The 16,728-nt window shown below is 41.7% G+C and overlaps 1 protein-coding gene across 3 annotated transcripts in view; it reads right to left on the reverse strand.

Annotated features, from left to right (window-relative positions):
- Positions 1-16,728, reverse strand: part of LOC141188846 (uncharacterized) — a 57,511-nt gene that overhangs the window by 27,431 nt on the left and 13,352 nt on the right. The window contains exon 2 of one of the 3 annotated variants that reach the window (XM_073661093.1): positions 13,330-13,502. The exons of 1 other annotated variant lie outside the window; for it this stretch is intronic. The gene's annotated coding sequence lies outside the window, so the exon portion shown is untranslated. Of the gene's footprint in view, positions 1-13,329; positions 13,522-16,728 lie in introns of all 3 variants that reach the window. One more of the 3 variants, XM_073661092.1, reaches the window with a different exon arrangement.

Below are 16,728 nucleotides of genomic sequence, written 5' to 3' on the forward strand. Positions count from 1 at the left end.
ACTTTTGGTCAGTACTGTATATTACTATATATATTACTAGATCACACACAGGAGAAGGGCGGCCATATTACTATATATATTACTATATCACACTGAGGAGAAGGGCGGCCATATTACTATATATATTACTGTATCACACTGAGGAGAAGGGCGGCCATATTACTATGGATATTACTATATCACACAGAGGAGAAGGGCGGCCATATTACTATATATATTACTATATCATCACTGAGGAGAAGGGCGGCCATATTACTATATATATTACTATATCATCACTGAGGAGAAGGGCGGCCATATTACTATATATATTACTGTATCACACTGAGGAGAAGGGCGGCCATATTACTATATATATTACTGTATCACACTGAGGAGAAGGGTGGCCATATTACTATATATATTACTAGATCACACACAGGAGAAGGGCGGCCATATTACTATATATATTACTAGATCACACAGAGGAGAAGGGCGGCCATATTACTATATATATTACTGTATCACACTGAGGAGAAGGGCGGCCATATTACTATATATATATTACTATATCACACAGAGGAGAAGGGCGGCCATATTACTATATATATTACTATATCACACAGAGGAGAAGGGTGGCCATATTACTATATATATTACTAGATCACACACAGGAGAAGGGCGGCCATATTACTATATATATTACTAGATCACACACAGGAGAAGGGCGGCCATATTACTATATATATTACTAGATCACACAGAGGAGAAGGGCGGCCATATTACTATATATATTACTGTATCACACTGAGGAGAAGGGCGGCCATATTACTATATATATATTACTATATCACACAGAGGAGAAGGGCGGCCATATTACTATATATATTACTATATCATCACTGAGGAGAAGGGCGGCCATATTACTATATATATTACTAGATCACACTGAGGAGAAGGGCGGCCATATTACTATATATATATTACTATATCACACAGAGGAGAAGGGCGGCCATATTACTATATATATTACTATATCATCACTGAGGAGAAGGGCGGCCATATTACTATATATATTACTAGATCACACTGAGGAGAAGGGCGGCCATATTACTATATATATTACTATATCACACTGAGGAGAAGGGCGGCCATATTACTATATATATTACTATATCATCACTGAGGAGAAGGGCGGCCATATTACTATATATATTACTAGATCACACAGAGGAGAAGGGCGGCCATATTACTATATATATTACTGTATCACACTGAGGAGAAGGGCGGCCATATTACTATATATATATTACTATATCACACAGAGGAGAAGGGCGGCCATATTACTATATATATTACTATATCATCACTGAGGAGAAGGGCGGCCATATTACTATATATATTACTAGATCACACTGAGGAGAAGGGCGGCCATATTACTATATATATATTACTAGATCACACAGAGGAGAAGGGCGGCCATATTACTACCGTATATTCCGGCGTATAAGACGACTTTTGAAGACTGAAAAATCTTCTGTCTAGTCTGGGGTCGTCTTATACGCCGGTAATGCTTTTGAACTTTCAGAAATTGACATGCGGGGATACTCTGGGGGTGTTAATAAGCTGCTGTGGCCGTATCCCTGCCATGTCGGAGTTAATATAAGGTGGAGGGAGTTAAAATACGGTGGCGGTAGGTCCAGACGGTCAGCGCTTCTGTGCTGAAACTGACACATCGCTGCGTATTCTCAGCTCCGGACACAGCGCAGGGCTTCTGTGCCGACAGCTTTCACTTGTCACAGAAGCGCTGCGCTGTGTCCAGAGCTGGGAAGTTCGCATCGCTTCTGTGACAATATATGAAAAGCCGGCACCCGACAATTTAGAATAGAAAGAATAGAGCATCACACATAGATTAGATAGATAGAAACATGTCAGTCACATATATATGAAGTACAGTGATAGTGTTGGTTACTGTACTTGTCATCTAGTGTTAAAATAACGGATTTATTAAAAAAAAAATTGGCGTGGGGTTCCCCTTAATTTTAGTCTCTAGCGGAGGTTAAGCAGACAGCTGGGGCAGATGTTTGAAGCCTGGGAAGGGGGTAAAACCCACGGAGCTTCCCAGGCTACTAATATCAGCCCCCAGCTGAATACATAGCCTTTACTAGCTATTAAAATGGGGGACCCCCCAAAAAAAATGACGTGGGGTCCCCCCTAATTTAATAGCTAGCAAAGGCTAGGCAGACAGCTGGAGGCTGATATTAATAGCCCAGGAAGGGAGCCATGAATATTGGCCCCCTCCCAGGCTAGAAACACCAGCCGTCAGCCGCCCCAGAAATGGCGCATTCATAGGATGCGCCAATTCTGGCACTTAGCCTCGCTCTTCCACGCTGCCCTGGTGCGGTGGCAGGGGGTAATAGGGTTGGGGTTGATGTCAGCTTATAATGCCAGCTGACATCAAGCCCAGGTTAGTAATGGAGAGGCGTCTATAAGACACCCCCATTACTAACCCCATAGTCAAAGTTACAAAAAAAACACAAACACCCAGAATAAAGTCCTTTAATTGAAATAAAGACACAATCCTTTATTGTTCTAAATTAAACCATACTTACCGTCACGCCCATTCCAGCTGAAGCCAACGATCTCCTGCAATAAAAGTAAAATAATAAAGCAACCTCATCCTTACCTTTCCATGGTTCCCAGGACAGCTCCAGCTCTGCTACATCGAGATGACAGGCTGGACCGCAGCAGAACGCTGCCATCCAGCCTGTCATCCCGCAGACACTGAGAAGCGCAGGCTTGCTTGCGCTCCTCAGTGTCTGGCTGTGACGGCATCCAGATGAGCCGACAATGAACTCAGCTCACCTCATGCACGTCCGTCACTGACAGCGTGGGAAACTTCTACTGCGCATGCGGGGAGCAGGAGAATTTTCCCACGCTGTCAGTGACGGACGTGCATGAGGTGAGCCGAGTTCATTGGACATGATCTCGGCTCATCTGGATGCCGTCACAGTCAGACACTGAGGAGCACAAGCATGCCTGCGCTTCTCAGTGTCTGCGGGATGACAGGCTGGATGGCAGCTTTCTGCTGCGGTCCAGCCTGTCATGTGAATGTAGCAGAGCTGGACCGGTCCTCGGAACCATGGAAAGGTAAGGATGATGTTGGTTTATTATTTTACTTTTATTGCAGAAGACATTGGCTTCAGCTGGAACGGGCGTGACGGTAAGTATGGTTTAATTTAGAACATTAAAAAATTGTGTCTTTATTTCAATTAAAGGACTTTTTTCTGGGTGTTGTGTTTTATTTAATTACTTTACTAGAAATTCATGGTGGTCATGTCTAATATTGGCGTGACCCCATGAATTTCGGGCTTAGGGCCAGCTGATAATGCCAAGCTGGCCCTAACCCCTTTATTACCCAGTGAGCCACCGCACCAGGGCCCTGGATGAGTTGGGTACAGCGCCAGAAGATGGCGCTTCTATGAACGCGCCATTTTCCGGGGTGGCTGCGGACTGCAATATGCAGCGGGTGGGGTCCAGAAATCTTGGGCCTCCCTGCGCTGCAGATTCCAGCCCCCAGCTGCCTAGTTGTACCTGGCTGGACACAAAAATAGGGCGAAGCCCCACGTATTTTTTTTTTAATTATTTCATGAAATTCATGAAATAATTAAGAAAAAAAGGGCTTCCCTATATTGTTGTGTCCGGCCAGGTACAAATAGGCAGCTGGTGGTTGGGGGCAGCCCGTTCCTGCCTGCTGTACCTGGCTGGACACAAAAATATGGCGAAGCCCCACATCAACATTTTTGGGAAAAATTAATTACAAAATTAATAATTTAGGGACTGCATCTTTATTAACCCCTCAATTGTCATTTAGTGTTAAAATAAAGGATTTTTTAAAAAGAAAAATGGCGTGGGATCCCCCATAATTTTAGTCTCTAGCGGAGGTTAAGCAGACGGCTGGGGCAGATGTTTGAAGCCTGGGAAGGGGGTAATACCCACGGAGCTTCCCAGGCTACTAATATCAGCCCCCAGCTGAATACCTAGCCTTTACTAGCTATTAGAATGGGGGACCCCCCCAAAAAATGACGTGGGGTCCCCCCTATTTTAATATGTTTATGAGTGACAGTTTTCCTGCTATATACCTGCATGTCATAAGAATTTAAATTAAAAAAGGACCATGTTAAATTCAAATCTGTTTTTTTTTAATTTTTACCGGTGTTTGGTATGCGTTGGAAAAGGGGTAGTCTTATACGGTGAATATATCCTAAACTCTATATTTTAACAGGAAAGTAGGGGGGTCGTCTTATACGCCGGAATATACGGTATATATATTACTGTATCACACTGAGGAGAAGGGCGGCCATATTACTATATATATTACTATATCACACTGAGGAGAAGGGCGGCCATATTACTATATATATTACTATATCACACTGAGGAGAAGGGCGGCCATATTACTATATATATTACTATATCACACTGAGGAGAAGGGCGGCCATATTACTATATATATTACTATATCACACTGAGGAGAAGGGCAGCCATATTACTATATATATTACTATATCACACTGAGGAGAAGGGCGGCCATATTACTATATATATTACTATATCATACTGAGGAGAAGGGCGGCCATATCACTATATATATTACTATATCACACTGAGGAGAAGGGCAGCCATATTACTATATATATTACTATATCACACTGAGGAGAAGGGCGGCCATATTACTATATATATTACTATATCATCACTGAGGAGAAGGGCGGCCATATTACTATATATATTACTATATCACACAGAGGAGAAGGGCAGCCATATTACTATATATATTACTATATCATCACTGAGGAGAAGGGCGGCCATATTACTATATATATTACTATATCATCACTGAGGAGAAGGGCAGCCATATTACTATATATATTACTATATCACACTGAGGAGAAGGGCAGCCATATTACTATATATATTACTAGATCACACAGAGGAGAAGGGCGGCCATATTACTATATATATTACTATATCACACTGAGGAGAAGGGCGACCATATTACTATATATATTACTATATCACACTGAGGAGAAGGGCAGCCATATTACTATATATATTACTAGATCACACAGAGGAGAAGGGCGGCCATATTACTATATATATTACTAGATCACACAGAGGAGAAGGGCGGCCATATTACTATATATATTACTATATCACACTGAAGAGAAGGGCGGCCATATTACTATATATATTACTAGATCACACAGAGGAGAAGGGCGGCCATATTACTATATATTACTATATCATCACTGAGGAGAAGGGCGGCCATATTACTATATATATTACTATATCACACTGAGGAGAAGGGCAGCCATATTACTATATATATTACTATATCACACTGAGGAGAAGGGCGGCCATATTACTATATATATTACTAGATCACACACAGGAGAAGGGCGGCCATATTACTATATATATTACTATATCACACTGAAGAGAAGGGCGGCCATATTACTATATATATTACTAGATCACACAGAGGAGAAGGGCGGCCATATTACTATATATTACTATATCATCACTGAGGAGAAGGGCGGCCATATTACTATATATATTACTAGATCACACAGAGGAGAAGGGCAGCCATATTACTATATATATTACTATATCACACTGAGGAGAAGGGCGGCCATATTACTATATATATTACTAGATCACACAGAGGAGAAGGGCGGCCATATTACTATATATATTACTAGATCACACAGAGGAGAAGGGCGGCCATATTACTATATATTACTATATCATCACTGAGGAGAAGGGTGGCCATATTACTATATATATTACTAGATCACACAGAGGAGAAGGGCAGCCATATTACTATATATATTACTATATCACACTGAGGAGAAGGGCGACCATATTACTATATATATTACTATATCACACTGAGGAGAAGGGCAGCCATATTACTATATATATTACTATATCACACAGAGGAGAAGGGCGGCCATATTACTATATATATTACTATATCACCACTGAGGAGAAGAGCAGCCATATTACTATATATTACTATATCACACTGAGGAGAAGGGAAGCCATATTACTATATATATTACTAGATCACACTGAGGAGAAGGGCGGCCATATTACGATATATATTACTATATCACACTGAGGAGAAGGGCGGCCATATCACTATATATATTATTATATCGTCACTGAGGAGAAGGGCGGCCATATTACTATATATTTATTATTATATCACCACTGAGGAGAAGGGCGGCTATATTACTATATATATTACTATATCACACTGAGGAGAAGGGCGGCCATATTACTATATATTTATTATTATATCACCACTGAGGAGAAGGGCGGCCATATTACTATATATATTACTATATCACACTGAGGAGAAGGGCGGCCATATTACTATATATTTATTATTATATCACCACTGAGGAGAAGGGCGGCCATATCACTATATATATTACTGTATCACACTGAGAAGGGTGACCAAATTACTATATATATATTACTATATCACACTGAGGAGTAGGGCAGCCATATTATTATATATATTACTATATCACACTGAGGAGAAGGACAGCCATATTACTATATATATATTACTATATCACACTAAGGTGAAGGGCGGCCATATTACTATATACAGTACAGACCGAAAGTTTGGACACACCTTCTCATATAAAGATTTTTCTGTATTTTCATGACTATGAAAATTATACATTCACACTGAAGGCATCAAAACTATGAATTACCACATGTGGAATTATATACTTAACAAAAAAGTGTGAAACAACTGACAATATGTCTTATATTCTAGGGTCTTCACAGTAGCCACCTTTTGCTTTGATGACGGCTTTGCACACTCTTGGCATTCTCTTGATGAGCTTCAAGAGGTAGTTACCGGAAATGGTCTTCACTTCACAGGTGTGCCCTGTCAGATTTAATAAGTGGGATTTCTTGCCTTATAAATGGAGTTGGGACCATCAGTTGTGTTGTGCAGAAGTCAGGTGGATACACAGCTGATAGTCCTACTGAATAGACTGTTAGAATTTGTATTATGGCAAGAAAAAAGCAGCTAAGTAAAGAAAAAACAGTGGCCATCATTACTTTAAGAAACGTAGGTCAGTCAGTCCGAAAAATTGGCAAACCTTTGAAAGTGTCCCCAAGTGCAGTTGCAAAAACCATCAAGCGCTACAAAAAAACTGGCTCACATGAGGACCGCCCCAGGAAAGGAAGACCAAGAGTCACCTCTGCTTCTGAGGATAAGTTTATCCGAGTCACCAGTCTCAGAAATCGCAGGTTAACAGCAGCTCAGATTAGAGACCAGGTCAATGCCACACAGAGTTCTAGCAGCAGACACATCTCTACAACAACTGTTAAGAGGAGACTTTGTGCAGCAGGCCTTCATGGTAAAATAGCTGGTAGGAAACCACTGCTAAGGACAGGCAACCGGCAGAAGAGACTTGTTTGGGCTAAAGAACACAAGGAATGGACATTAGACCAGTGGAAATCTGTGCTTTGGTCTGATGAGTCCAAATTTGAGATCTTTGGTTCCAACCACCGTGTCTTTGTGCGACGCAGAAAAGGTGAACGGATGGACTCTACATGCCTGGTTCCCACCGTGAAGCATGGAGGAGGAGGTGTGATGGTGTGGGGGGGCTTTGCTGGTGACACTGTTGGGGATTTATTCAAAACTGAAGGCATACTGAACCAGCATGACTACCACAGCATCTTGCAGCGGCATGCTATTCCATCCGGTTTGCGTTTAGTTGGACCATCATTTATTTTTCAACAGGACAATGACCCCAAACACCTCCAGGCTGTGTAAGGGCTATTTGACCAAGAAGGAGAGTTATGGGGTGCTACGCCAGATGAGCTGGCCTCCACAGTCACCAGACCTGAACCCAATCGAGATGGTTTGGGGTGAGCTGGACCAAAGAGTGAAGGCAAAAGAGCCAACAAGTGCTAAGCATCTCTGGGAACTCCTTCAAGATTGTTGGAAGACCATTTCCGGTGACTACCTCTTGAAGCTCATCAAGAGAATGCCAAGAGTGTGCAAAACAGTCATCAAAGCAAAAGGTGGCTACTGTGAAGAACCTAGAATATAAGACATATTTTCAGTTGTTTCACACTTTTTTGTTAAGTATATAATTCCACATGTGTTAATTCATAGTTTTGAGGCCTTCAGTGTGAATGTACAATTTTCATAGTCATAAAAATACAGAAAAATCTTTAAATGAGAAGGTGTGTCCAAACTTTTGGTCTGTACTGTATATTACTATATCACACTGAGGAGAAGGGCGGCCATATTACTATATATATATATTACTATATCACACAGAGGAGAAGGGCGGCCATATTACTATATATATTACTATATCACACTGAGAAGGGCGGCCATATTACTATATATATATTACTATATCACACTGAGGAGAAGGGCGGCCATATTACTATATATATTACTATATCACACTGAGGAGTAGGGCAGCCATATTATTATATATATTACTATATCACACTGAGGAGTAGGACAGCCATATTACTATATATATATTACTATATCACACTAAGGTGAAGGGCAGCCATATTACTATATACAGTACAGACCGAAAGTTTGGACACACCTTCTCATATAAAGATTTTTCTGTATTTTCATGACTATGAAAATTGTACATTCACACTGAAGGCAACAAAACTATGAATTACCACATGTGGAATTATATACTTAACAAAAAAGTGTGAAACACCTGAAAATATGTCTTATATTCTAGGTTCTTCACAGTAGCCACCTTTTGCTTTGATGACTGCTTTGCACACTCTTGGCATTCTCTTGATGAGCTTCATGAGGTAGTCACTGGAAATGGTCTTCACTTCACAGGTGTGCCCTGTCAGATTTAATAAGTGGGATTTCTTGCCTTATAAATGGGGTTGGGACCATCAGTTGTGTTGTGCAGAAGTCTGGTGGATACACAGCTGATAGTCCTACTGAATAGACTGTTAGAATTTGTATTATGGCAAGAAAAAAGCAGCTAAGTAAAGAAAAAACAGTGGCCATCATTACTTTAAGAAACGAAGGTCAGTCAGTCCGAAAAATTGGCAAACCTTTGAAAGTGTCCCCAAGTGCAGATGCAAAAACCATCAAGCGCTACATAGAAACTGGCTCACATGAGGACCGCCCCAGGAAAGGAAGACCAAGAGTCACCTCTGCTTCTGAGGATAAGTTTATCCGAGTCACCAGCCTCAGAAATCGCAGGTTAACAGCAGCTCAGATTAGAGACCAGGTCAATGCCACACAGAGTTCTAGCAGCAGACACATCTCTACAACAACTGTTAAGAGGAGACTTTGTGCAGCAGGCCTTCATGGTAAAATAGCTGCTAGGAAACCACTGCTAAGGACAGGCAACAAGCAGAAGAGACTTGTTTGGGCTAAAGAACACAAGGAATGGACATTAGACCAGTAGAAATCTGTGCTTTGGTCTGATGAGTCCAAATTTGAGATCTTTGGTTCCAACCACCGTGTCTTTGTGCGACGCAGAAAAGGTGAACGGATGGACTCTACATGCCTGGTTCCCACCGTGAAGCATGGAGGAGGAGGTGTGATGGTGTGGGGGGGCTTTGCTGGTGACACTGTTGGGGATTTATTCAAAACTGAAGGCATACTGAACCAGCATGGCTACCACAGCATCTTGCAGCGGCATGCTATTCCATCCGGTTTGCGTTTAGTTGGACCATCATTTATTTTTCAACAGGACAATGACCCCAAACACACCTCCAGGCTGAGTAAGGGCTATGTGACCAAGAAGGAGAGTGATGGGGGGCTACGCCAGATGACCTGGCCTCCACAGTCACCAGACCTGAACCCAATCGAGATGGTTTGGGCTGAGCTGGACCGCAGAGTGAAGGCAAAAGGGCCAACAAGTGCTAAGCATCTCTGGGAACTCCTTCAAGATGGTTGGAAGACCATTTCCGGTGACTACCTCTTGAAGCTCATCAAGAGAATGCCAAGAGTGTGCAAAGCAGTCATCAAAGCAAAAGGGGGCTACTGTGAAGACCCTAGAATATAAGACATATTTTCAGTTGTTTCACTCTTTTTTGTTAAGTATATAATTCCACATGTGGTAATTCATAGTTTTGATGCCTTCAGTGTGAATGTACAATTTTCATAGTCATGAAAATACAGAAAAATCTTTAAATGAGAAGGTGTGTCCAAACTTTTGATCTGTACTGTATATAATTATATCACACTGAGGAGTAGGGCGGCCATATTACTATATATATATTACTATATCACACAGAGGAGAAGGGCGGCCATATTACTATATATATTACTATATCACACTGAGGAGAAGGGCGGCCATATTACTATATCACACTGAGGAGAAGGGCGGCCATATTACTATATATATTACTATATCACACTGAGGAGAAGGGCAGCCATATTACTATATATATTACTATATCATATTGAGGAGAAGGGCGGCCATATTACTACATATATTACTATATCACACTGAGGAGGAGGGCGGCCATATTACTATATATATTACTATATCATACTGAGGAGAAGGGCGGCCATATTACTATATATATTACTATATCACACTGAGGAGGAGGGCAGCCATATTACTATATATATTACTATATCACACTGATGAGAAGGGCGGCCATATTACTATATATATATTACTATATCACACTGAGGAGAAGGGCGGCCATATTACTATATATATTACTATATCACACTGAGGAGGAGGGCAGCCATATTACTATATATATTACTATATCATACTGAGGAGAAGGGCAGCCATATTACTATATATATTACTATATCACACTGAGGAGAAGGGCGGCCATATTACTATATATATTACTATATCATACTGAGGAGAAGGGCGGCCATATCACTATATATATTACTATATCACACTGAGGAGAAGGGCAGCCATATTACTATATATATTACTATATCATCATGAGGAGAAGGGCGGCCATATTAGTATATATATTACTATATCACACTGAGGAGAAGGGCGGCCATATTACTATATATATTACTATATCACACTGAGGAGAAGGGCAGCCATATTACTATATATATTACTATATCACACTGAGGAGAAGGGCGGCCATATTACTATATATATATTACTATATCACACAGAGGAGAAGGGCGGCCATATTACTATATATATTATTATATCACACTGAGGAGAAGGGCGGCCATATTACTATATATATTACTATATCACACTGAGGAGAAGGGCAGCCATATTGCTATATATATTACTATATCACACTGAGGAGAAGGGCGGCCATATTACTATATATATTACTATATCACACTGAGGAGAAGGGCGGCCATATTACTATATATATATTACTATATCACACTGAGGAGAAGGGCGGCCATATTACTATATATATTACTATATCACACTGAGGAGAAGGGCAGCCATATTACTATATATATTACTATATCACACTGAGGAGAAGGGCAGCCATATTACTATATATATTACTATATCACACAGAGGAGAAGGGCGGCCATATTACTATATATATATTACTATATCACACTGAGGAGAAGGGCGGCCATATTACTATATATATTACTATATCACACAGAGGAGAAGGGCGGCCATATTACTATATATATTACTATATCACACTGAGGAGAAGGGCGGCCATATTACTATATACAGCGGGTGAAATAAGTATTGTAGATTTAACCAATTTCCTGAGAAAATCTATTTGTAAAGGTGCTATTGACATGAAATTTTCCCCAGCTGTTGGTAACAATAGATCCAATCCACAGACAAAAGAAATCACCATAGATGTCCATAAATTATGAGCAATAATGAGAAATGATACTGGGAAAAGTACTGAACACATGAGGAAAAAGGACCAAAAATCCCTGGAAAGTTCTCTGACACTGGCTGAGGTCTATCAGTAATTAGAAAGCAATCCTGCCACTAAGTGACCAATAATATCAGCTAGTTCACATGATGGCCGATAAAAAGGTGTCTCATTACAAAGGTGCCACACAGGAAAAATCTCATAATGGGTAACACCAGTGAGCTGACTCAAGACCTTCACAGCCTTATTGCTGGAAAACATTCTGATGGCATTGATTGCAGAAAAAAATCTAAACTACTGAAGGTTCCAATGAGCGTTGCTGGGACCATAATCCAGAAGTGGAAAGAACATGATTTCACCATAAACTGGCCAAAACCAGGTGCTCCCAGCAAGATTTCACCATTAACCGGCCACGACCAGGTGCTCCCCGCAAGATTTCACCATAAACAGGCCTTGACCAGGTGCTCGCTGCAAGATTTCACCATAAACCGGCCATAACCGGGTGCTCCCAGCAAGATTTCACCATAAACCGGCCATAACCGGGTGCTCCCAGCAAGATTTCACCATAAACCGGCCATAACCGGGTGCTCCCAGCAAGATTTCACCATAAACCGGCCATAACCGGGTGCTCCCAGCAAGATTTCAGACAGAGAAGTGAAAAAAATTATCAGAACGGTTGTCCAAGAGCCAAGACCACCTGTGGACAGCGACAGAAAGATCTGGAATCAGCAGGTACAATTGTTTCACAGAAAACTATAAGTAATGCACCCACCCTCCATAGCCTGTATGCACGCTCACCACACAACCTCCATGGCCTGTATGCACGCTCACCACACAACCTCCATGGCCTGTATGCACGCTCACCACACAACCTCCATGGCCTGTATGCACGCTCACCACACAACCTCCATGGCCTGTATGCACGCTCACCACACAACCTCCATGGCCTGTATGCACGCTCACCACGCAACCTCCATGGCCTGGATGCACGCTCACCACGCAACTTCCATGACCTGTATGCACGCTCACCACGCAACCTCCATGGCCTGTATGCACGCTCACCACGCAACCTCCATGGCCTGGATGCACGCTCACCACTCAACCTCCATGGCCTGTATGCATGCTCACCACACAACCTCCATGGCCTGTATGCACGCTCACCACGCAACCTCCATGGCCTGTATGCATGCTCACCACACAACCTCCATGGCCTGGATGCAAGACTCCATTTCTGATCAAAAAGCAAGTTCCAGCGCGTTTACAGTTTGCTCAACAACATTTAGACAAGCCTGTTGTGAAGATCTGGGGTCTTCCGTGGGCAGAACACTACTCAGCCAACACAGAGTGATGGTAAACAGTGTGGAAATAATTTATTGAATCACCAGCAATTAATAACATATAGAACAGTCCCAGCAAATACAGGAGATGGTACAAGTTACACAGTCTCACCCTTCCGCTGGCCCGCCGGGATTAGAGTCGTGAGATATGTGGCCGGGTGACCTGATTGTCCCAACCTGGATTCTTCACATCGTCTCTGAGAGTTCAGCAATGGTCAACGGAGCAGTTCTGCATCTTTCCAGCCAGGGCTGTGGTCCCTTAGGCGGTCATCCTGTAGTGTCTCTCTGAACAGATACAGAGATACTAAAGAAGGGCACAGGTTAAAAAACTCAACATAAAAATAAAGGTATATTGCTCTTGGCCATCAGAAATATGTCTGGCATAATTAAGAAGAAAAGCTGTGTTGTCACATTTCTCCCCCTTCTTAATTAGCCCCGGAGACTGCAGGATCCTGTAGATCTCCATACTGTCTGTGAATACCACAAGCTCGCACCACTGACTGACCACTTCCAGGAAGAAGTCCACATGTGGCCGCTTATGTACAAAGAACCTCACTGGATGTTTATCTATAACAACCTTTACTATAAAATCAGGGGGTGTCCCTGGAAGGACAGTCGGTAGTAATTGTTGCACAGCTTCTGGATCCCCACAGTTGCGGTAGAAACTCCACAGAGCAGATTACATGGGATAACAAGCTTTTACTTCTCAGAACATGAGGTAAAGGAAAAAACGCACAGTACTGCACCAGGAAGTAAGAACAAAACAGAAAATACAAGAGAGACTTTTTTTCTATTACAATACTGTAAACAAGGACACTTTACACAACATCACCATCTACTGTCAGATCAGCATAAAGTCCTCCTTCACACAAACAAAGAAGTCCACAACTGTTGCATATACCAACACCCTTTCTCAACAGTAAGGACTTATTCAGTCAAACCCAATTTCTTCATTAGTCTCTGATGTTTTTCAGCATTCAATGCCTTTGTGAGAATGTCTGCCGTCATATCTTCAGTTGGACAGTATTCTAATTTCAGGATTCCTTGTTCCTGATGGTCCCTCAAGAAATGATATTTCACTTCAATGTGCTTGGTTCTTAGGTTAACTCTTTCCATCTGAGCAAGAACAAGACATCTCTGATTATCCTCATTTATTTTTGTTGGTTCCAACTGTGCTTGTCCTAGGTCTGTTAGCAATTGTCTTCACCATAGAACTTCTTGACTCGCATGTGCCGCTGCAACATATTCTGCTTCTGTTGACGACAGTGTTACTATTGATTGTTTTTTACTAGTCCAAATAATTGGTCCACCTGAGAGAAAGAAAAGATTGCCACTGGTAGATCTTCTGTCAGATGGATCTCCAGCCCAATCTGCATCAACGTATCCAGTTAAAATGCATTCATCACTTGTAGGCAGTTTCAGTTTAACCCTTTCGCAACCTTGGGTTTTGTCGTTTTTGCATTTTCGTTTTTTGCTCCCCTTGTTCCCAGAGCCATAGCGTTTTTATTTTTTGGTCAATATGGCCGTGTGAGGGCTTACTTTTTGCAGGATGTGTTGTACTTTTCAACGCCATTACTAGTTTTACCATATCGTGTACGGGAAAACGGGAAAAAAGTTCCAAGTGCGGTGAAATTGCAAAAAAAGTGCAATACCACAGTTGTTGTTTATTTTTTTACCACGTTCATTGAATGCTAAAACTGCCCTGCCATCATTATTCTCCAGGTCATTACGAGTTCGTAGACACCAAACATGTACAGGTTCTTTTTTATTTAAGTGGTGAAAAAAAAATCCAAAATTTGGTAAAAAAAAATAAATAAAAAATAGCGCCATTTTCCGAGACCTGTAGCGTCTCCATTTTTCGTGATCTGGGGCCAGGTGAGGGCTTATTTTTTGTGCACCGGGCTGACGTTTTTATTGAGAACATTTTGGGGTAGATCCGATGTTTTGATCGCCCGTTATTGCATTTTATTTCAATTTTGCGGCGACCAAAAAACTTAATTCTGGCGTTTACAATTTGTTTTCTCGTTACGCCGTTTACCCATCGGATTAATTATTTTTTTATATTGATAGATCAGGCGATTCTGAACGCGGCGATACCAAATATGTGTAGGTAGGGTTTTTTTTTTTATTATTTTATTTTGAATGGGGCGAATGGGGGGTGATTTAAACTTTTACATTTTTTTTAATTTTTAAAAACTTTTTTTTTTTCACTTTTTGCATGCTTCTATAGTCTCCATAGGAGACTAGAAGCAGCAACTGTCCAATCGCCTCTGCTACATACAGGGGATCAGCAGATCCCCTGTATGCCGCAGAAATGGTCCTGTGGTATGAGCGCCGACCACTAGGTGGTGCTCATAGCGACCAGATCATGACAACCACAGGCGTCTGCTGAAGACCCTGGGTTGTCATGCCCGCCCATCGGTGACCCGCGACCACGTGACGGGGGTCGCCGATGGGCGGGGCTTAGGACACGCTTCCCAGAAGCGCGCGTTAAATGCTGCTGTCGGAGATTGACAGCGGCATTTAACATGTTAACAGCCGCAGGTGGATCGCAATTCCACCCGCGGCTGTTGCGGGCACATGTCAGCTGTAAGAATCAGCTGACATGTGCTTGGTTCAGTGCGGGCTCAGCGCAGCAGCCCTCACTGAACCAGGGGATTACAGCCTGAGCGTACTAATACGTCACAGGCTGTAAAGGGGTTAACATTGCTGGTTCCTTTCAAATAACGTATTAGTCTCTTCACAGCATTCCAATCCGCTTTATTTGGCTTGGACACTTTTCTACTCAGAATTCCTTCTGCTGCTGCGATGTCTGGCCTTGTAACAGTCGCTAGATACAGTAGTTTTCCTATCGCCATTCTGCACTCTTCATTATTTGGTAACAAATTTTTCTCACTACTCATCTCTTTAAGATAATTAGTTTCCGTTGGAGACTTGGCTGGTTTTGCATCCTTCAATCCAAATGTTTCGGTTATGTCTTGAATCATGTGATTTTGATTAAGTAGGAAACTTCCATCTTCTTCTCTTTCTATCTGTATTCCTAAGGACTGTTTCACATTTCCCAAGTCTTTGATCTCGAAATGTTGATTCAGGATTTTTAGTATGTCCTCTTTATCCCTTTCTTTTTTCAAAACAAACTAAAATGTCCACATATATGAGTACATACAGTACAGACCAAAAGTTTGGACACACCTTCTCATTTAAAGATTTTTCTGCATTTTCATGAAAATTGTACATTCACACTGAAGGCATCAAAACTATGAATTACCACATGTGGAATTATAGACTTAACAAAGAAGTGTGAAACAACTGAAAATATGTCTTATATTCTAGGTTCTTCACAGTAGCCACCTTTTGCTTTGATGACTGCTTTGCACACTCTTGGCATTCTCTGGATGAGCTTCAAGAGGTAGTCACCGGAAATGGTCTTCCAACAATCTTGAAGGAGTTCCCAGAGATGCTTAGCACTTGTCGGCCCTTTTGCCTTCACTCTTTGGTCCAGCTCACCCCA

The sequence above is a fragment of the Phyllobates terribilis genome, unplaced genomic scaffold (genome assembly GCF_046119375.1).
Source record: "Phyllobates terribilis strain yellow unplaced genomic scaffold, ASM4611937v1 Scaffold_2__4_contigs__length_985480577, whole genome shotgun sequence".
NCBI lineage: Eukaryota > Metazoa > Chordata > Amphibia > Anura > Dendrobatidae > Phyllobates > Phyllobates terribilis.